General features: G+C 39.8%; 1 pseudogene; it reads left to right on the top strand.

The window, feature by feature from the left end:
• Positions 1–18144: 18144 nt before the first annotated feature.
• Positions 18145–18263, top strand: LOC120611862 (uncharacterized; annotated as a pseudogene).
• Positions 18264–22517: the final 4254 nt, after the last annotated feature.

Below are 22517 nucleotides of genomic sequence, written 5' to 3'. Positions count from 1 at the left end.
ATTCTGCCTTGAATAGAATTATTGGCTGCACTTGTCACCAATGACATGTCTTCTGTTAATGTTCTGGTGAATAAGTAAGACATTTGATTGCCATCTAATTTTTCCAAATGTATGCCTCCTCGCCACCATTATTGTAGTTTCCCTGAGGGTAGAGACTCTTCCTTAAGCGTCTTTGTCCTCTCCAAGGTCACAACTTCATATGTGGCAGTTGCTTGGTGATACCGATGCACCCAACTGGATTTTGTCCAAGAGTATACTACGTGAGAGATGATCCAGGTGTACGAGCCTGATATTTTCTTCCATACAACACATGCACTCCCTTCAAAAATTTTATACGGGCTAGTGCCGATAGCACATTTATAAAATGACTATTGCAGGTAAAGAAAAAGGCATAAATATTTAATCTTCCTTATTAAGCTGCTTGAAATCTGTAATTCTCTTTTCTTCATTCTTGTATTTTCTCTACATTCTTCTATATTTCCTTCAACCGACTGAGTCTAAGTCATGAGACAGTCCCTTACACGTGGAAAGTTAATTGCTGTCTTAACAACTGACACTTAAGTGATGTTTTATGGTGATGGTGATGTATGCCGAAATGTAATGTGACAAATCAACATAGACAAACTGAGAAGCTCCTGTTTGTAAAGTTTCCACATTATCAATGTTACTCATTACCTTCTTAAGTGTTCTGAACTAAATGGGAGAAAAATATGTCTTAGAAGTGATTGAAAATGGTCCCAGAGCTTGTACATATGCAAAATGAATTTCTGAACAGATCACCAATATTTGGAGAAAGTGGGGAACTGTCTTTATTCTTAGGACACCCCAATAGCTCACTTGTACTGTTTTGATGAAACTACATGCAGCATTTGCAAGACAGACCGACACCTACAGAGATTCTTGGCTCCTCAGTGTTAGAGGCTGGGAGAAACCCATGCTGACCATCTACCCCATGAGAAGCATTTTTGGAATATTAAATATATAAACACGACATCTCCCCCTTTGTGTAAGAAGATGCTTTTACTGACCCTTGTCACCAAGGCGTCAGTTGAGGATAAGTAGTGGCACTGATTCAGCATTGTCTTCTTGCTCCTTCCCATTTGTGAACAAAGACATGGATTTTTCAATGGTGAGCTGGGATCCGCTGGTAAGGAATAAAGGGAAACAAGCATAGCGGGCCCTACCTGATATCAAATACGAACCTTTGAATTCACTAACACCTTAACAAAATGTAAAATAGGATGTTAACAAAAGGATGAAAATAATGCTCTGATTCATCTGTCAAGGTACGTGGTGCGCATGTGTGTGTATGTTCACAGGCCCATACACAATCGCAAACTAATTTGAAATATAAATTAATTTAGAGTTCTATCAAGTAATCTTTGTAAATAACCCAACCAAGAATGATGAAAACAGTGCTTAAACTCAAGACAATACCTTCTGTGTGAATATCTATGCATATAAATGGGCTTAGTTGTAGAGTTCTCTTCAAGTTGCTGCAGGTTTAGCATGACATTATTCAACATAATTCACCCCTTTCCTGATGAACCCTTTCATTTTAAGATACCACACCAGGTTCCTGGGCTGTATGCTACAATCTCCTAAAGTGGAATTAGCCAGAGGTCAATAAGCGCCATTTTGATAGCCGAGCACCAGTCATAGGTATGGTTTTAATTAAATTAGAGGCTATTTTAAATGACTCAGTTTCCTGCCTTCTTACAAACAAATCTGAATTTTGGGAAAAATGTAAATAAGGAGCTTTTTCTGCTGTCGATTCTCAGCCACATTTCTTTATTTCCACTTCTCTTCAACTCCCAAGCCGCATTCCATTCTGGCTCATCTTCCTGGTTAACTAATGAATAGAGTTAGCTGAGTAAGTTGCTTAAGGAGGAACATTGAATAGAATGTTTGTGCCACAATTGGAGGCAAAACGTCTAAAGAAGGTGGCTATTGTGAAATGACAAAAGGTAGGGTGAATGACAGGGCCTGGCGTCGTCCGCAGAATGCTTGAAACTATACCATGTCCGCCATATAGTAGCTGCCTCTTCCACTGGTCTTAGAATGCAGTTGTCAAAAACGGGACTGTTTTTATTTTTAATGTACACTTTCAATGCAGTTCAAAGAATTGTTTCCGTCTCTGACGTATTTTAGAAAGTTAACAAAAATAAGCAATTTCATAGAGTTTTTAAAGTTCTGGAATTCTTTATTCCCACTACCTTCCTCTTTTCCTCATCGAACCTACTTTCGTCTTTAAAAGAATATGTCCACGGGACTGGCTGCCATATACAGACTCAAACATCTGGGTGCCAGACTAGAACAGATCTTTGCATGGATCCCGTCCTGTCGCAAACTCCAGACCGATTCATTTGAAGTGAATTGTGCAGAAGACCCCCCAAGAAAAGGGGGCTGAGGGGGTCACGAAAGCTCAAGGCAGAGGTTACATTTCTTTGTCCTCTGTGTCTGCCCGCTCTCTTTCTCCTCGAATTTCTGTTATTCTTCCGCCTCGCCTCTTTGTTCCTGTTTCTGGTTTTATATCACCACGTTATGGTGATAATTAATACTTTATTCCACAAATAACGGTTATTTTTTCCAAAGGCTTTGTATAGAACGTTCTTACCTTATGAACGTTTCCCTCCATGATACAATGACAGAGAACTGGCTTTCAGAGTCTTGGCGCTGTTGACATTAGGAGCTACAACAGTCTGTTGGGCGTCGTCCCGTGCACTGTAGGACGCGGAGCAGCATCGTGGCCTCTTCCCAGTGGATGCTGGTCACATGTCTCCCCAAGAGTGACAACCAAAAGGTCTCCACACATTGCCTAATGTCTCCTGGGGGGCGAAATTGCCCCCAGTTGAGAACCACTGATTTAAAGAAATATATGTTTCTCATTTCTCCAGGGTTACAATAATTAAAAATATAAAATTTCTACCAAAAGTCTTGTGCTGAAGCTGGATATTTTTATTCTTAAATTACAACTGGTTTCATATCATTTCAGGCGTCCTTAACAGTCTTTCTAGTGTAACGAATATGTAGCCCTCATAATGTAAAGAGATCGTCATAGAAAATTCACGTCAGCATCCAGCTCGATGCTCATGTGTGGTGGAGTCACAGCCTAGCCGCCATTTCTCCTGTATGCTCATACTTGCGCACCAACCTATCTCACAATCACGATGGCAACATCTGGACTTCCTCCCTTGCTCTTTGAATGTAACCCCATCTTCTATTTTCCATTCTGTCTCATTCTAAACTTTTTGTTTTGTTCTCTAGCCAGCTTCTTTTTCCCAGGGTTCCATCAAGAATCCCCGCTGTCTTGGGTTTAAGCAGCCCATTAGATGGAACGCTATCAAAGGCTTTCTGAAAATTGAGATGATCCATGTTGCATGCATTACCATTTTCCAATGTGTCTGTAAGCTGCTCCAAAGTATACAAAAGAGCCGGCGAAGTTAGATAACATCTTTCTACATAAAACCCCTTCACTTTGTCTTCTTGAGGCCAAAACACCCATCTGAAAGGGAGAAAGATGCTTGTCAAATATGTTTTGAATGCAGCCCAAATATTTGGATGCTTGGCATCATGTCGACAGCCATCTGGAAGGCTGATAAATTTTTCTTCTGGATACTCTGGTGGTGCGTAGCCAGAGCTTCTGTCTTGGAATACTAGTGACTATGGTTGTTCAGAGTTAGCTAATATTTATGGAGCCCTTACTAAATATCACACGTACGATATGTATTTGATCTTCATGAACATCCCTTATGATGTGTTTCTGTCCTTTTACAAATGAGAAAAAAACTTGGGTGTTCTGAATCCTACTCCAGTCTCTCTCCTCTACAACAAAGAAAAAGAACACTGAGTCCTGCGCCCAAGATACAAATAACTCTCCACTGTTACTACTCAGACTGTGATCCTTGGACCAACACTGTCAGTAAGATTTATGAGCTTGTTAGAAATGCAGAATCAGGGGGTCTACTGCAGGCCTATGGAATCAGAATCGCATTTCAACAAAATCCCCAGTTGATTCCTATGTACATTAAATTTTGAGAAGTACTGTCGGCTCCATGACTATGAAAAGGTAATCACCTACTTGGTCACTATGCCTGTGTCACTTTGCACCACCACGTTGACCAGCTACTCAGCCTCTGCCTGTTGCCCATCTAGTGTCCTCCACTGGGGTACTCACACGTGCTCCTGGGCATTGCATTTGGCCTCACAGTCTCAACCAGAAAAGACCAAGAGGTTTCAGCTCCTTTGCCAACACCGGTGACTCTTCAGTGGTTTCCTCGAGCTTTGTGTAGAGAAGGATTCTGAGGCTGTATCTAGCTTAGTCTGCTAGGAGTCTGATGTTTGGTTTGCCCAAGTCTGGGGGTCAAGAGAAGGATCTGACTGGACACTTGGAAGTAACAAAGATACAGAAAGCAACTGAAGCCTTATTGGGTGATGAGGCGTTGCATAGAGAAATGGATATTAATCTTTTTTTTAGAGAATCTAATGGACCCTATGGTTCTTTGTTTTGGAGAAAGGAAAATTAATACACAACTTCATATGCAATTTCAGGGGTTTAAGTGGCCTCTAGGCACTCATGATGCCAGGCTAAAAACCCTTGACGTACAGTCAGTCATCTAGGATGACTATTCGGGTGGGTCCTTAGTTCACACCTCTCACCAAAACACGTTCTGATGATTCAAAGATTGATCATTACAAAAGAAAACACGAGAGAGTCTTAAAAATAATCTTAAGGTGGTAAAGACAAAAATCTCCAACCCATGAAAGAAAAGACTAACAAATTCAACCACATAGGTAGGTGTACTTGTGTGTACGTGTGTGTGCATGCGTGTGTATGTTCCATGTGGAAATAAAACCATAAACAAATTTAAAAAAAGGCAAATGACAAAATGGGGAAATATTTGCAACTCTTATCAAAGACAAAGGACTAATTTTCTTAATAGTAAACATATTCTTAAGTTGGTAAAAGACCAAAAACTCAGTAATGTGAAGAGTAGGTTCACAGAAATTGACGTAAAATCATCTAATATCTGAAAAGATGCTCAGTTTCATTTACAATATAAGAAATGCCACTTTCAAAAATTAATTTGAAAAATATCAAGAAGACTGAGCAGAGCCTTGGTGAACGTACAGGGAGAGTACCATACATTACTGCTGCTGGGAACGCAGAGTCATGTACGACGTCTGGTGCGGTGTTCATCAAACTGAAATGTGCACACCAATCACTTGGGGATCTCGTGAAAACGCAGATTTTGGTTCAGTAGGTCGAGAGTGAGACCTCAGGTTTCGCGTTTCTAACCAGCTCCCAGGTGAGGCCAATGCTGCTGGTGCACAGACCACACACTCTGTGTTATAAGATCTATCCATTGGGCAGTAGTTAATAAAATTTTCAATGCACATATTTCTTAAACCAACAATATAATTTCTAGGAATGTATCCTACTTATAATCTTCCACATGTGAAAAAAGGTGTGTGCACAGAGGTATTCCCTATGAGACTGGGCGTAACAATAACAGATAATAACCAACATAAATGTCTGTCATCGTAAGTGTACCAGCACAGAGCTTTCTCACTCCCTTCCTTGTTCCTGCTTTGTATCCAGAGAGGTTTAGAAGACTAAAAACTACATTCACCAGACTCTCATGCAGCCGGGCTTTGTGACATGCTTTAGATCTCATCGATGAAATTTAAGATAAAAATGAGACATCTTCCTGATGTTTTGGAGACTGAAGAGGAAAGCATCTGCAGCAGCCTGACTCTACATTCCAGATGCTACTCGCTAGCTCCATCATAAGAGGCTCAGTTGTGGCTTCAGTAGTGACAGACGTAGTAGCAGCTTCCTGACTTTGTAATTACAGAAATTATGAAGTGACCTTTAAACCATTAGCCCCTGAATTCAGCTCCTGACTCCCCTGACTTGCTTTCAAAGAGTTTTCAAGCGCCCGATTTTCTGTAGTAAATCCCTTTCTACTTGAAATACCTAGTTTGTTTGTTTGTTTGTTTTAACTGTGACTAAAACAGTATTTGGCACCATGATGGAGAATGGGGATTCACTATCTAACCTGTTTGTTTTTCATGGCGGTGATCACTTCATCACCACACTGGCTTATATCACCCCACCATATAAATAACACTAGCCCGCTGAAATATTATTCAAAGGCAAAAGGAACATGAAATGCTAAATGAGGAAAGAAATGTGTACACGCCAAGTACTGCCTCGTGATTAGCTGTCAAATTGAGGAATAGCTACATATATTTTTCCTCGCCATTTTATGTATGCACCTTTATATGTTAACCAAACTTCCTTTCTCCCTCTTTCTTTCTGCTATTATTTTATGTCAAAATATATAAATCATGGTTTTTTTTTTTATCATTTAATCCTTGGGTTATAGGATACAAGAGTTCAACTGTGACTAATTTTCATTTAATCCAGAGATGGATTCTGCAACTGATGGAATTTGTTCTCTCTCTTTTATGGGGAAAGGGTAAATATATTTTTACCCGTGTAAGGTGTAATTATATTATGTAAAGTGTGACCATGTTGTTGCGATTTAAGGACAGGTGGAAAGGTGGGTATTTATGCTGAATGGCCAAAGGGGTAGACAGTTTTGGACAGTCGGCCCTTGGGATCCATTTCCATTCCCTTTTCTATTTTATTCAGGCTCTGCCATGAGTTGCTCTTTTATGAGAAAGTGAGTACAAGCTGGAAAATGAGACAAAGGTCAACTCTCTGATATTGCGCAGGCTGCAAACAGTCACACAGACGTGAGTGTGTGTGGCTGGCCTCCATCCTCCAGGGTCTACCTCCAGTTTCTTGGGTATGAGACAACGGTGACACTTGTGGCTATGGTGACAGTAGCTTCTGGAATTCCAGATTCTGGCTATGGTTGTGTAACTTTGAAATCACGGTCCGGTGGCAACCCCATGACTTTCACTCCTTGGTTCCTTTCGATCACTTCATTGTCACCTAAATAAATCTCTTTATGAAACCTCTTTATGCCAGAAAGAGTGGATTTCTACTTCTTGCATTAAACTCGGACTGATATAAGGTTAAACAAATTATAGTACATCCATAAGTAGGAATAGTCTATAGCCAAAACAAAAAAAAAACAAAAAAAAAAACAATGCGCCTCTGTGTCTTCATAGATGGAACAAGCTACATGATTTATTATTAAATAATTGCGTTAGTCCATTTGGGCTGCTATCAAGAAATACCATAAACTATGTAGCTTAAAAACAACGGAAATTAGTTTCTTCTAGTTCTGGAAGCTAGAAGTCTGAGATCAGGACACCAGCATGGTCAGGTGAGGGCGCTCTTCTGGGTCAGAGACTTCTCGTTGTGTCCTCACGTGGTGAGTTCTCTTTCGTAAAGGCACTAATTCCACTCGTGAGGGTTCCGCCCTCGTGACCTAATCACCTCCCAAAGGCGCCAACTCCTACTACTATTAGCTTGGACGTTAGGTTTTCAACATGTGAATTTGGGGAAAACACATTCGATCTACAGCCGCAATAAAAGCATGGCACGATAATATTGCATATAGTATCACACAGTGTCTTGTGTGTGTGTGTCTGTATATGCATAGAATGACTCTGTAAAGATGCATAAGAAATTCATAACAGAGATTCCCCTAAAAAGAGAAATTGGGAGGCTAGGAGTAGAAAGTAAAGTAGATTTAACTGGTCACCCTTTGAGCCTTTAGAATTTTGTACCAACCGAATATATTATGCATACAAAAAAAAAGTTATAGAAGAAATATATTAAAAAGAATTGCTGGTGCAGGGTGAGAAGAAAAGAAGGCCTAGAAGAAAACCCCAAGAAACATCAACAGATAAAGGAAGAGAAGAAGAAACTGAGAAAGAGTGCCAGACGGCTGGGAAGAAGAATAGGGAAAAATGGCGAAACAGAAGCAAAGGGAATGGAGTGTTTTAAGAAGCCAAGAGTCATCGACTGAATCAAATGCTGTGAGAGGGCCAGCAAGAGCAAGAATGAACAGTGAACTGTCACTTGGTGTAACAGCAAGGTCGTTGGACGTCCTGGTGAAAGAAATTTTAATGGAACACACAATGCATTCTTCTGAGGAATATGAAGAGGTTATTGGATTGAAAGAAGAGACACAAGTATACTTTTTCCCAAGGTTATATTGCTTGTTTAAATGCTCAGAGTCAACTCAGATGGACTCTAAAGATTCGAATCATTTTGGAGATCCCTATATACAGTTAAGAAATACATACCAATAAACTGCTGTAATTTAAATGCTACATATTGCTTGCTAAATGAAATTAAGTCAATTCGGCAGGGCAGTCACTTAGTGAAATTTAGAACATATCTGCTAACGTAACTTCCTAAGTATTAGTACTTTGGTTATCCAATAGGATCTGGTCTTTTATCTCGAAATTATAATCCTAGTCCTTTACTACTTAAAGAGGGTGATGGTTGCTAGTAATTCGGAGGGTAACATGCATGGCTATCCTCAGTTTGTACATGGAAAATGAGATTCAAAGGATTAAAGTATTTTCAAGGCTAAAGAAAGGGTCACTAGTAAGGAACGGTGATTTCGTGGGTTTTAAATTTATTTTGTTTTGATTTCTTGTACTAAATTCATGTTAAAACCCATCACCTTTATTTGCCTTCCAGAAAAATTAGATAATTTATCGGCCACATTTTTTTGCCCCTTGGAACTTAAATCTAGTATTAACGACACTGATGTGGATAATCAGTGGTATGGACAGCATAAAGTTTAACTTATATGTAAGTTGAAAATATATACATTTATATATATGTTACATTCCACAAGCTTTATCATCCTCACTTATCACAGAACTTCAAAATCAGAACGGTATACATTTTGCTGTTTTCATGCTCCTTTAGGAAGATCTACTGGTCTCAAGTCCGTAAGAGACCCATCTACAAAATAACCAGTTCTCATTTTTAAATTGACTGGAAAATGTTATTAAGCTAATAAAAGTGAATATTTAGGTCTAGCTGAAATGACAGTTTAAACAACGCATAAAGAATGCATGACTTGTCCCGAGCGCTATTTTACAACTTCAGTTTATTATGATCCTAAAAACTGTTATTTTTTAAACATAGTTGGATGAAATTTTAAAAGATTTCCAAAAAAGGGAAGTTTGATAGCACAAATCTATTTGGTCAGAAACACTGTCTTTATAGGGAATCTAGGCGCTTTCTGTTTATGAAAGGAATCCAGTATTATTTGTATTTTTTTCTTTGGGATATAAACAAGGAAAAAATAGTAGAAAAGATTCAATACAGTAAACTGTCAAGTTATCATGTTTAATCTATCAATCTCAGTGAGAAGACCTGAAGATGGTTTTAAGATAGGTGACTTACATCAGCCAATAGAAGGATTTAAGAAACACAGAGAACTGAAGTGACATCCTTGACCACGTTTTTCTACTGCTGACTGTGGTCGAAGAGGCCACACTGGGCATTAGGCAATATTCCTGCAGCTACTCTGATGTCTAGACTTGTGTTCACATCTCCTAAATCTTTGCACACGCTCGTTTCGTCTGCAATTCTGTCTTCTCTTTCCGCACAGTATCTCCTCCAGAAAACCATTCCACGACCTTGGGACATGAAATTGCTGGCTCCTCTACGTGCTCCTCTAACGCTCTGTACTTGTTTTATCATTACGTCTTTTTTTCTTCACCGAGTTTGTAAATTTGTCCGTCTGACTAGTGTTCAGTTTCACGAGGCCAGGAACGTGCTTTCGTGCTGTCATCTCCATCACTCTTGTAGAATCTAGCGCCTACTCGCGACTTTTTGATGCATTAATGATCAACATGACTACTCTGCATAATCCTCTCTTGCCTGTTCTCATTGTCTCTCAGTCTGTGTGTTTCTCCTCCTAGGACACACACATGCAGAATTTCCATTAAAGAGTCACTGTGACTGGAACTTTTCTCCCTGGTATAAAACCCTGCTGGGTAGGTAAAGGGCAGGTGTCTTCAGGACTCGAGCTCTGGCTGTGCCTACCATCAGCTGCACTGTGTTCATCTCGGCCTTAGCGTGAGAAGGCCTATATGCGTCTTGCACGCGTCTGTCGTAAGTCTGCCCACCCTCCCCTTCCCCCCGGAAAACAGAAGTCCTGAAAAGAGTGCTTACGTGTGACAAAGCTCGTAAGGGATCAAAGGCGCAGAGCAAAGTGGTCGTCAATGATGATGACGGTGATGACAAGAGCAAATGATTACATGGCGCAGGCACTTCACAGTATATTATCGCTTAGCCTTCCCAGCAATCCTGAGTTACACGTGGGTATCTTACTCAAGCAGCGGATGAGGAAACCGAGGTGTGTGTGCACATGCCAGCACGCATGTGTGTTATCTGGAATGCGGAATGCAGCGACCCGGGGCTCTACCATCTGCCTCTCAGTGCAGAGCTCAGCACATGGGGTCTTGGCGGGTGCTGACCACGCTGTGTTTCTTTTTCTTGCTTTTATTTTTAAAAACATTTTTATTAAAATATAGCTAACATACAGTATTGTATGAGTTTCAAGTATACACCGTAGTTATTCAACATTTATATACCTGAAGAGGTGATCACCAAGTCAAGTCCAGCAACCGTCTGACGCCATATGACACTGTCACGATATTATTGACTATGTTCCCTATGCTGTGCATCACATCCTTATGACTTATTTGTTTTACACCTGGAAATCTGAACCTCTTATTTCCCTTCACCTTTTTTCTCAACTTTTTTGATTTTTCGATTACAGTTGACATTCAATGTTATTTTATATTAGTTTCAGGTGTACAGCATAATGGTTAGACATTTACATAACTTACGAAATGATCCCCCTCACACGACTTGCAGGACACTATACATAGTTATTACCATATTATTGACTATATTCCGTATGCTTTACTTTATTTTTTTATTTTTAATTAATTAATTTTTTTAATGGCGACGTCGGTTTACAAAATCCAGTAAATTTCCCGTGCTGTGTTTGCTGAGCTCAGGCTTGATTACATAAGCATTCGCTTCACAGTAATTTGTCAGGCTATATGTTTAGGTTGTACGTGGCTTTTGTAAGGATGTAATGTTTTACAGTCAAAAAGTTTGAAAGAGAAAAAGAAGGAACAGTGAGTGGGAGGGAAGGCGGGAGAAAAGAAAGGAGGGAAGAGGGGGAAAAAAGTGACAGAGGGGGCAAGAAAAGAAGAGCCTGACTAAGTACGCATTGTATAACTGTCAACTATTATTGTCTGAAACAACTCCCTACGCTTTGGGTGCATGTTTGAATGTAAGATCAAGATATTTATCAGTAAGAGGTACTGACTGACACTGTCATTGGTACACACGTATGACCAGCTCTTTTTTTGAGGGGGGCTTACTTTTGTGGAAAACAGCTCAGTGTTGCACCTCTTATTCCTCTTAAAACTTTTTTATTGTGAAATAGCACAAACACACACAAAGTTAGAAAGAATGATATAATACCCGCATACTTATCACACAGCTTTATAATTCTTTATATTGTGTCCTATTTGGTTCGGTTATTAAGGAAAAAATAACTAGTTATACAATTATGCAACTGGAACACCCCTTCCCCAATATGGGCGCCTTACCTCGCCGTGGTACTCCCCTTTCCAACCGTCGTTATTAACAGTTTATTGTTTCCATGTATATTATACAAATATCTTCTACACTATTATTTTGCATGTTTTTTAAATTATGTTTTACTCATTATTATGGTTTTCATACAATGGCTCTGTTATTTATTTACTATAGTATTCTGTGTGACCATATGATACATATTTTATTCATTCTCCATTTATCATATATTTAGATAATTTTCATCATTTTTTGCATTAATAATACTAGAAAGAATATTCCTATACTAATCTATTACATAAATAATTTTTCTAGATAACTCCCTAAAGATGGAATTGGTCAATCAGAGGATAGTGCATCTTCAACTTTACCATCTATGACCAAATTATTCTCCCAAGCATCCATTTTTCCTATTTGCACTCCCAATGGCAGCATATAATAATGCTCATCTCTTAGTATCTTTACCAGAACTTTGTATTATCTAGCATTTATGACTTTTATGAATTTGAGAATGTGAAATAAATATTGTTTGAAGATACACTGCCCTAAACACTAACAAGGTTATACATATTTTCAAATGTTTCTACCATTATAATCTCCTCCCATGTTAATTGCTTATTTATTGTTCTGTCTATTTTTCTTTTAGGCCATTTTTCTTTTAATCTTTCTCACTGATTCCTAAGCAGTCTCTAAAAATTATTCTCTTACATCTTATTTTCCTACTCTGGTAAGCAAATTCTTTAGGTAAAACTTTAAGTTGACATATGACATACAGACAGAAGAGTACACAAATCATAAGTGCACGGCTCAGTAAATTTTCACAAAGGTACCGGTGGCCACATCGCAAAATAGAACATGACTAGCACCCAGAATATCCTCTTCTGCCCCTCAAAGGTAAACATTATCCAAACCCTTAACATTGCAATATTTTTGCCTGTTTTTGAACTTTATATAAATGGAATGACCCACTACGTACTGCCTAGCGTGTAGCTTCTTTCATTCAATAATATTCTTGAGAGATTCATCTATGTTATTTGTTTTCTCGGATATATTATATTCTATTTTGTTAATATCTTACAATTTATGTATCTAGTCTACAGTTGTTGTAATATTTGGCTAGTCGCCAGTCTGGGGAGCTGTTGCAAAGAGTGTTACTATGAATATTTTTGTACATGTGTGGTAAACATATATATACATTTTTGCAGGGCATATAGCTAGAAATGTGATAGCCGGGTCATAGGGTATTATATGTTCGACTCTAGTAAAGCCTTCCAAACAATTTTCAAAAGTAATAGTTTCAATTTATGCTCCTCCCTGCAGGCTTGCCGAAACTTAGTAGTAACTTATCTTTCCATTTAAAGTGTCCTGGTGCGCATGTAATGGCATCTCGGTAATTTGCACCTCCCTGCTAAAGTTCATCACTTTTCGAATATCCTCTCTCACACTGTGACTTGCTTTTTCATTCTTTTTATGCTGCCCTTTGAACAGACATTCTTAATTTTAAAGTAGTATACCTTTTACTTTTTAAGTAGTAGTTTTTGTGTTTAAAAATATTTTGCTACCTCCAAGGTCATGAAGAATTCTCCTGTGGTTTCTTCTAAATGTTTGATGGTTTTTACCTTCCACATACACATCTTCAATTCATCTGAGATTTGTGTGTGTGTGTGTGTGTGAGTGAGGAGGGAGAGGGAGAGAGAGAGAGAGAGAGAGAGAGAGGAGAGAGAGAGAAGAGGAGTGTTAGTTGGGGGGGCAAGAAACTCAGCATCATTTATTAAAAAGACCATCTTTGCCCCATTACACTGAAGCAACCCCTTTCTCATAATTCGAGTGACAAGTGTGGGTCTATTTCTGGACCTTCTATTCTGTTTGTCTATTTGTCTATTCTTATGTTAATATCACAGCATCTTAAATTCTATAGCTTTACAATAAGTCACAATATCTAATGATACCTTATAAGTCTTTTAAGTTCATTCTTATTACCGAAAATATTCTTGACTATTTCTGGTCCTTTTCATTTCCAGACATATTTTAAAATCTGCTTGTCGATTTTTTAAAAAGGCTAAGATTATAGTATATTTGTAAATCTGTGGATCAATTTGGGGAGAACTGGCATATGTACAATATTGAATCTCCCAGTCCATAAACATGATATATTCCTCCATTTATTTAGGTCTTTTTAATTTCTCTCAATAGTGGGGTTTTTTTTTTTTTTGCATTTTTTATTAGATTTATTCCAGGTATCTGACATTTTTGATGGTATTGTAAATGATATTTTAAATTTCATTTTCTACTTGCTTATTGCTGCCATGTAGAAATACGACTAACTTTGTATGTAGCAACCTTCTGAAATGTACTTATTACTTCTTTCTAAATGAAATTATATTAGAAATGGCAGTTAGGTTTACCCCTCCCATTCCCAAAGCCTATTTAATGCATGGTACACATGATATAAAGTATTAATAGTTCTATTTCAAATATACTGAATCACTGTTATGTGTATGTAAAATGGAACAATATAAGGCTCTGGGAAAATGTTGTAAAAGACATAGCATTGGGTCTCATAGAAGTTACAATTCAGTGGAAGAGAGAATTAACTAAACCAGTATACGAATTAATGCGTAACGATAAGCTGAGATGAGAGCTGGGCTAAAACGAAGGGACCAGTGGAGACAGGATGAAATACCTGACCCCACCCCTGAGGTCCGGGACAACCAACTTGACGATCAGGCCAAAGATTGAAGGAAGAACATTCTGGATATGATGGTAAAGGAACTGGGACAGGATCGGTGTGGACGGTGTGGGAAAAGAGCACAGGAGAGGAGCATGAGAAATGCCATGCCAGATGACATAGTGCCTCGTGCACCATGTCATGTTTTCCTAAGAGCGAAGGGAAGGCTCTGAGAGACCAAAAGCAATGGAGTGTCACCATAGATTTACATATTACACAGCCCGGCCCATCTGCATGTGAACAAAAAGATTGTACAGAACACAGGTTACGTGCAAGGTATCCAGTTAGCAGCCTACTCTTCTGATCCGGGAGAGAGATGACAGTGGCTAGACAGTGGCTCACACTAGGGTGGTGGCAGCAGAGATGGAATAAAAGATAAATGCATGGGACAGTTTCTTAGATGCAGGATTACTGATAGGGCTGAGAGAAAGGGTGTGTCAAGAAGGAGTCCAAATTTTAAGAGCTACTTAGGAAGCGGAGTTGATTGAACGTTGAGGGTGAGGAATACAAGCGAGTAGGTGGCATCCAGAAACGTGGCTTGAACAATAGAGAGAACGGTGATTTAGACACTGAGATTCACTGAGACACAGCAAGAAGTTTAGGGGAAAAGGTGAGTTCCATTTTGGACTTGTATCTGAGATGCTTTGGGTATTGCACGGGTACAAGGCAAGCAGGCAGTTTAAGGACAGGAGTCTGACACTTGGGAGCAGGGTGTCTGCAGTAGAGACAAAGGTATGGGAGTCACAATTTTGCAGCTTATGGCTGGCCCCATTGGCAGTGTTGAGATGGGACTCTGGGAAAGAAGCACCAGTAAGAACTAGGCTGGCAGGTCTGACCATCTCTTAGAGTCCAACCTCCTTTCAGCCAAGTGTTTATATAGCCCCCAAATGATACATACCTTTTCTGTGCAACCTCCCCAGTTTAATTACAGCCCTTCGTGGGTGGTTGCTTAGCGACTGAGAATCAGATTTACTAGTTACTATTTTCCTCCACTGTAAACCAAGGATTATGTAAAGAAAAGCAGAAGAATTATTTTCACATTTTAGCCTCTTTTGCAATCTTTTTGTTCCTATATGAGAACTAGTCTTTCACCATCCTCTCTAGCCTCCTCCTGCAATATACCAACATTTAAGAAATAAGATGCACAAGCCACGCTTGCATATACCACTTCCATAACCATTTGCAAACCCAGGGGGGAATTAGAAGGTTCATTATAGCTAATATTTATTTTTTGTTATTAAATTTTTACTGGATGCTAATAAAATAAAAAATTAAGTTTGATACAAGACTTGTGGAATAAACTCTTTATATTTCAAACTTTGTTAAAATGTGTCTAAACTTGGCTCACTTTCTCATTTTCACTACATATAAAATAGTGGCCACATCAGCAGGTACTCAGTATGTTGACTATTATATTCATTAGGACTCTTGGTTGCAAGTGACAGAAACCCATCTGAAAATCACTGAAAGAAAAAAAGAATTGATTGACTTTGATAGTGGGGTAGCTCACCGAATCTAAGAAAAAGCTGCAGAATCTGAGAATTCATGGAACTCCACCATCAGGACACACTACCCATCGGGATTTCAACTTGTTTCTGCTTCTCTTTATGAGTTAATTTCATATATTGTTAGCTGAGATCATGCTCTCCCTGGGGTAGGGAAGATGTCACCCCAGTCCTAGTTTCCTTTCCACTCGAGTGGCTTTCTCCCCATGTCCAAGTAGCAAAGACAGGGAATGATGCTGTTTGGTCTTGCACCCCACTGAGATGACTGCCTTTTTGCCCAATCGCCTTGGTGGGGAGATGAGATGTTTAATTGGACCAGGCCTGGGCTATGTGCCCAACCCGTAGCCAGAAGGAGAGATCTGCCACCAGAATAAGGAATGTGGCAAGTCTCGAGAGGCTAAGTACAATCACTACCATACGATCCACCAAATAGTGGTGTCGAGAATTCAATGTGATAATACCTCAGAATCATCATTATAAATGATAAATCTCATTGGGGAGTATTGTGTACATAGAATAAGATTGGGAGATGAATCCTGTACTCACTGAACATCCGTAGAAGTTTGAATGTTTTAAAAATATATTTGTAGTAAATTATTAATCTCTGAAAAATAGAATACGAAAGCCATTTCAGTTACTTTTGATCTCAAATTTGCAATTTTTAGCCTAGATTTTACTACATGCGATACAAGCAAAATAAAGGATAATCTAGGCCAATACTTTTTAATTTGGTGACTGAGCTAATTTTTTTCATGATCTATTAATCACATACTCGTATGGTATTCTCTTTATGAAATTGTTTCAAGAACACCAACATGACCATCAATTATAGAGTTGTGTAAATAGAAAGTGTACCTATAGCTATGATTTCTGGCAGAACTATACCCTAATAATATTTACTATAGCTTAATTCTCTTTACCGTTCCTTCTTTAAAAATTCAAAAAATGAATTAATTATGGGGGCTAAAAAGCCATATTTCAAACATGATAAAATCAAAAAACACTTTTTAAGATTCACTGACTGGAATGTGACCACTTAATCAATGATCAAAAAACTAATAAATTTCAGAATATGGTTAACAGCAAAATTTACAGTTTATGTGAATTTTGTTCCCCAGTCGTTTCACCAATAATTCACAATATACAATTAACAGAAGTAGTTTCATTATTTATAATACAAAGTCATTTTTATGTGAAATTAGCCAAGGATATAGTCATTTTACTCAGAAACATCGTCTGACTCTTAAGTAAAGCAAATTTGAGGTTAATAAAATCTTATACCAAACTTTAATGGAGCTTTAAAGAGGCCGTGACATTTGGAGAGATATATTACTTAAGCCAAACTTTAAAAAATGATTTTATATTTTGGATCTTGTATAAAACTATCTTTTGTAAATTTCTCTGGAATTTGAAGTGTAAGGAAACTTCTAATCTGGCTATTGCAGCTGATATGACTCTCAATATCATGAAGACAAATGATTGTAGGATTGTAAGTTCAGTGTCCTTTTGTCATGAAAATGATATTCTCTGTGCTACCGCTAATTTGATATGTCGCAGGTGCAGAGAGCATAGATTACGTGACAGTATAAAGACATAGACATTTGAAACCTCTGTAAACGTTTGCACGCCTTTTTCAAAGCTTGTAAAACTTGTCGGGATGTTAACAAGTAAATTGAGAAAGTAGCAGGACATGGGAACTGGAGTCAGAGTGGAAGACACGTTTACTGATGTGCCACCTTGGGCAAGTCCCTTAATGTCCCTGAGCCTTAGTTTTGTTTTTAAGTGGAGATAATACCTACCTTGGAGGATTATTTATAGGATTAAATAAAATGATGAATAAAAAGCCTGGCATGTAGCCACTTCATAAATAGCTGCTGTTATTACTTGATTCTGTTACATGGAGCAAGCCTTAGCTACGAACATTTAATCTTGACTAAGAAGGTTGAGAACCAAAAGTTATTTTTGGACCTGTCACCAGGGACCAATTTAATGCCAATAATGGCTTTACTCAAGCTTGTCAATGGATGTAATCATCACCCATGCCATCTTCAGAAGCACCAACCGATCCTAGTGAAGTCTAACATCCGGAAAGCACGTTCGATGGCCACGTCCCACAGCTCTGAGTGCATCAGGACCCAATTATATGCTGCGTGTCGGCCATGAATGTTCTTAAGCATACAACAGGAAGGCGTGACAAATACCTGCCTCAGTTTACCCCCTCAAAACACTAGGCTTATCCTATACAATAAGAGTTCGAATTCTTGGGTGAACAGATGCCAGGGCCACACCATCAGTATTTTGTCTCGGTGGATCTAAGGTCCGGGTTTAAAAAGCTGCTCATAGTCTACGGCCATGCCACCCCGAATGCGCCAAGTCTCGTCTGATCTCGGAAGCTAAGCAGGGTTGGGCCTGGTTAGTACTTGGATGGGAGACCACTTAGGAATACCAGGTCCTGTAGACGTTTAAAAAAATAAATTAAATAATAAATAAATAAAAAGCTGCTCAGATGAGCAGGAATCCATTGTTTTGTAATGCTTTTTTGTTGTTAACTATATCAACAGTTTCCCGCGTCCATAAGTATCTTTCTACAACATAATGTTACATGGCTTTATAACATAGGTGTTCCGCTATAATTTGTTTCAGGCTTGTGATTGGTTTCTAACTGAAAGAAGGTAGCATATATATTAATACCCTTGCTATTTATAAAGGAACCTTGACTTGAGTCTCTGCCCAAGCATAGCCTTATGGTTTTGTGGAGAGGAGGGGTTAAGAGCATCGTGGGCTCTGGTGCTAACTTGAACTCACGCCCCAAGTTTGGACAAGCTGGTTAACAATGCACGTCCCAGTTTCTACATGAGTTAAATAAAGATGATCACAATACCACCTCATAAGGTTGTGGGGATGAGTCCATCTGAATATGGAACGTTCTTAGCACGGTGCCTACCACAACATAAACATTCAGTAAATCTTAAATATTGAGAGAAAAGAAAGAAAAAAGCAGCCTCTGCCATCTAGGAGCTGGGCGGGCCTTCCCAGCTGGGCCTGGCTGTTCTCCTACTGACCATAAACAATATCACAGAATGTCAGACAAGACCACTTCAGTGACCCACTCTGTAATCATGCCTGAGCACAGACAAAACACGAACGCTGTCCAAACCACAAAATACGAAACGGTCCCACTCCCAGCAAATGAGTGACAGCTGCTTCTTTGCCAATTGCAACTTCAGCCTCAGTTTAGTCTCCCCCTTGGTAAGATGGACTCGAACACCCACTCATAAAATCCCCTCTTCCCGACGGTGTCCAATTCAGAGCAAAAGCCCACTTCCTTAACCCTGCCCCAGATCACCCAACAGAAGCCCAGGTTCTACCCGCCTCACTGAACTACATCGCAACTTTTGTAAAAGAGTCATTGCAACTTTTTATCAGAATACCGTTAACCACAGAACACACTCTTAGAATGTAAATCTGCATGTTACTTATGACCAAAATAAGAAAGAGAAAAGTATCTAGTTGTGCAGTCCAAGTTGTAAGGCCATAGGTTGTTACAATTCATAAATGAGGTGTTCCAGAAATTCATTTAAAGTTTGTTTCTAACATGAGTTTCCAAGTGAAACCATATCATAAATGGTCATGAGATGTACCTTTCATCCCCAAAGCCTAATTAATCCCGAATACACGCACAGTACTATTTCAAATGCATCATCACTTATATCTTCACGTCCACGTAAAAATGCATTCTCACCACGGGAGGTCTATGTCACCAATGTCACCAAAATTAGCAGTATAGGTTATGCTAGGTGCCAATAACTTAACTCTCTAAACTGCAGAAAAGATGTAATCAGGATAAATTATACCGCACAGCAAGAAGGCTGGAATTAGGCAGCAGAGTTAATTCAGTGAGTTAGGGGCTCAGCAATGCATCAAGGACACAGGTGAGTGAGCCGGTGGTAACTTTTTGCCCTCATCCTCAGAGCGTGTCGGATGGCTAGCTTCATGGTGCCAAGATGGTTGCAGGATCTACCCACCTTCCCAGCCAGACAATAAAGTCCAGTAGGAAGAGACAGGAAAATCTTCTTTTCCAGAAGCGCCCTCTCTCCCGCCCCCCTGAATCAACTGGCAGCTTTGGAAAGAAAATGCTAACGTTCAGCCACAGGTTTTAAAAGTTCCCTGCTGTGCCAAATGTAAGCTCAGAAGCCAGCCCTACCGCATGAGCTTAACCGAGTTTTACGGCAGCCTGAGAGCTCTGGTGGAAGGTCTACCTGAGAACCCGAGAGGGCAAACACCTGAACAAAATTGGGGCTCTGCCAGCAGCCACGGGGCAGGAACAACAGAAGGCCACAGGTGAGCAACTAACTAGAGTTGCCACGTGGACACACCTTGCTGTAGCTAAGAGGAGGGACCTGTGCAGGTCAGTTACCCACTAGGTGACCTATAAGAAATAAAAGATTTGTTATAAAAGATTTGATTGCTATCTTAATCTTCTAATCCGCTGCAAAAGCTGGAAAATGAGGGGGAAAAGCACCTTATAAACTTCAGCTCAAGACTGTTTGATTAATTAAACAAGGAGGCTATTACACTGAACGGGCTCTAATGCCAGTGGAGGCCTGTAAGGAACCCCAAATCGAAGCCTGTAAATGCCTCAAGGTTACGGAAAGCAAAACCCTAAGAACAAGCAATCACCATCAGCCGATCGGGCTTGAAGATACAGCCGATGGACAAACGCTTTCTTTCCTTTCACGCTTTATGTCTTTCCTCTGGCTCCTGTCAGCCGGATGCTCCTAACCACTTCCGGGGTGGCGCTGTCCGATTCAAATGAACTCGAAACATTTCGAATATGCCTCAGTTTACCTTTCACCAGTTATGGCATCAGAACAGGGACCCCGCCGCCCCGACGGCCCCCAGGAACAGTGAGCATCCAAGCATAGGTACCTGTGAAGCCCCTGGCCTTCGCCGCTTTCTCGCTGCGTCTGGTGGCGGCGGCACGTCCCCCTCGGTCCCCGACCTTAGCTCTGCAGCTTTTGCGCTCTGAGCTTTCTTCACTTCAGCATCTCTCTTAACAGACTAGGTCCAGAAACTGCCTAGAATGGGGCTGGTTCTGTCTTAACTAGCTGCATGGAGGGCAGAGGCGGTGGGGCCGGGAAACTGTGTCCGACTTCGAACCCGGACCCATTCCGGGGAAGGACCGGGTCTGGGGAAGGACTGGTTCCGACTTAAAAACTTGGCCGGATCCAGGGTCGGACTGGGTCTGACTTAGAACTCAGACAGGGCAGTGTGAGGCCTCAGATGAATAAAATGTTTTAAGATTGAGGAAGTAGATTAACCTTACCAAAGATAATCTTTAAGATTACCAAAGATAATCTTAAAAAACTCTTTTTTTTAACTTATTGAAAAACTTTCCATTTTCAATTACAGTTGAACATTCAATATTATTTTATATTAGTATCGAACTTTTAACCGTCCTACATAACCTCATCCATTTCTGAGGTACCCTAGAGAAAAAAGGGTCTCAGTCAGGCACTCACTATAAAGGATACAGGGAAAATTATTTTTCCACCTGTACGGTTTCTGGTGACTAGGATGAGGCCCGCTGGGACACCCCACTCACTCCAGAGCCTGCACAGGGCATCCTGGGCAAACTTGCAGAAGCCGGCGAAGGATACCAATTAGTACTTGATAGATGGTCACGGGGATGGGAGCACGGCATAAGGAATACAGTCAGCAGTAATGTAATGGCTAGGTGGAGAGCCAGAGGAAAGAGCAATTAGTGGGATCGTTTCATAAACTATATAAATGTCTAACCAATGTACTGTATACTTGAAACTAATAGTAAAATAATAAAAAAACTTCTTTCCAAAGTCAACTCCCCCAGGTCTCTTGGGGCCTGGTCCAGAGAGAAAGGAAAAGTTTCACACTGTCCCTTCCTTTCCAAATTCAGATTGGCAGGATAAAAAAAAAAAAAAAAAAATCACTGGTTACTGATCTTTTCTCTCCCAGGGACAGCTATTTGCCTTCTCGTGTCATTTTGACTCCTGAGAACTTGACTTGGAAACCATCGGATTGGGGACCCCCTAAAATTATGGCTGGATAGAAATTTGGGTTGCACCCCATTCATGGCTAGATGTGGCTGGGTAGAAACATGGGTTGCACTTCATTTGCAGCTATGGTCTTCCCCACTGTAGCCAGCTCTCAGGAAAATTGTGCCTTTATCTTTGGGAGTAGCTCTGATTCTTGGGAGGGTGGTATTTTCTGTACCCTCTTTGGGGACGCTTCTTGTGTCCGTGGGGTTGTTCCATACTGCTGAGAATATTTACTATTTGACTGGGCTGAAATCTCCTTTTCTTTCTTTCTTTTTTTTTTTAAATAGTTTTATGATCGGAAATTGGCCACACTGGAAGCCGATATTCAGAGCCTATCTGGAACTTTTAAAAAAAAAAAAGCCTTTTCTCCTTAGCTAAAATGAAACTATGTGGCCAGAGGGAAAGAAAAACCTTATGAAGCCATGGTGGAAGGATTGACTAAGATATTCTAAAGACGAACAGCTCTAAATCTAGAACATTTTCCATCTTAGTTGAAGATCTGCCTGTTGTAAAGAAGCAAATTGAGGATAATGTAATTAGATGGTTGGGTCAGTGTCTAGCTATTATTCAGGTTGCAACCCAATTCTTAGAGGAATTATAAACAACTGTAATTACCTTACAAATTGAGTCTTTACAGG

The sequence above is a fragment of the Pteropus medius genome, unplaced genomic scaffold, assembly GCF_902729225.1.
Source record: "Pteropus medius unplaced genomic scaffold, Ma_sr-lr_union100, whole genome shotgun sequence".
In the NCBI taxonomy this organism is placed as follows: Eukaryota; Metazoa; Chordata; class Mammalia; order Chiroptera; family Pteropodidae; genus Pteropus; species Pteropus medius.
The sequence above is the reverse complement of the archived record's forward strand: the minus strand, read 5'-3'. Positions and strand labels throughout refer to the sequence as shown.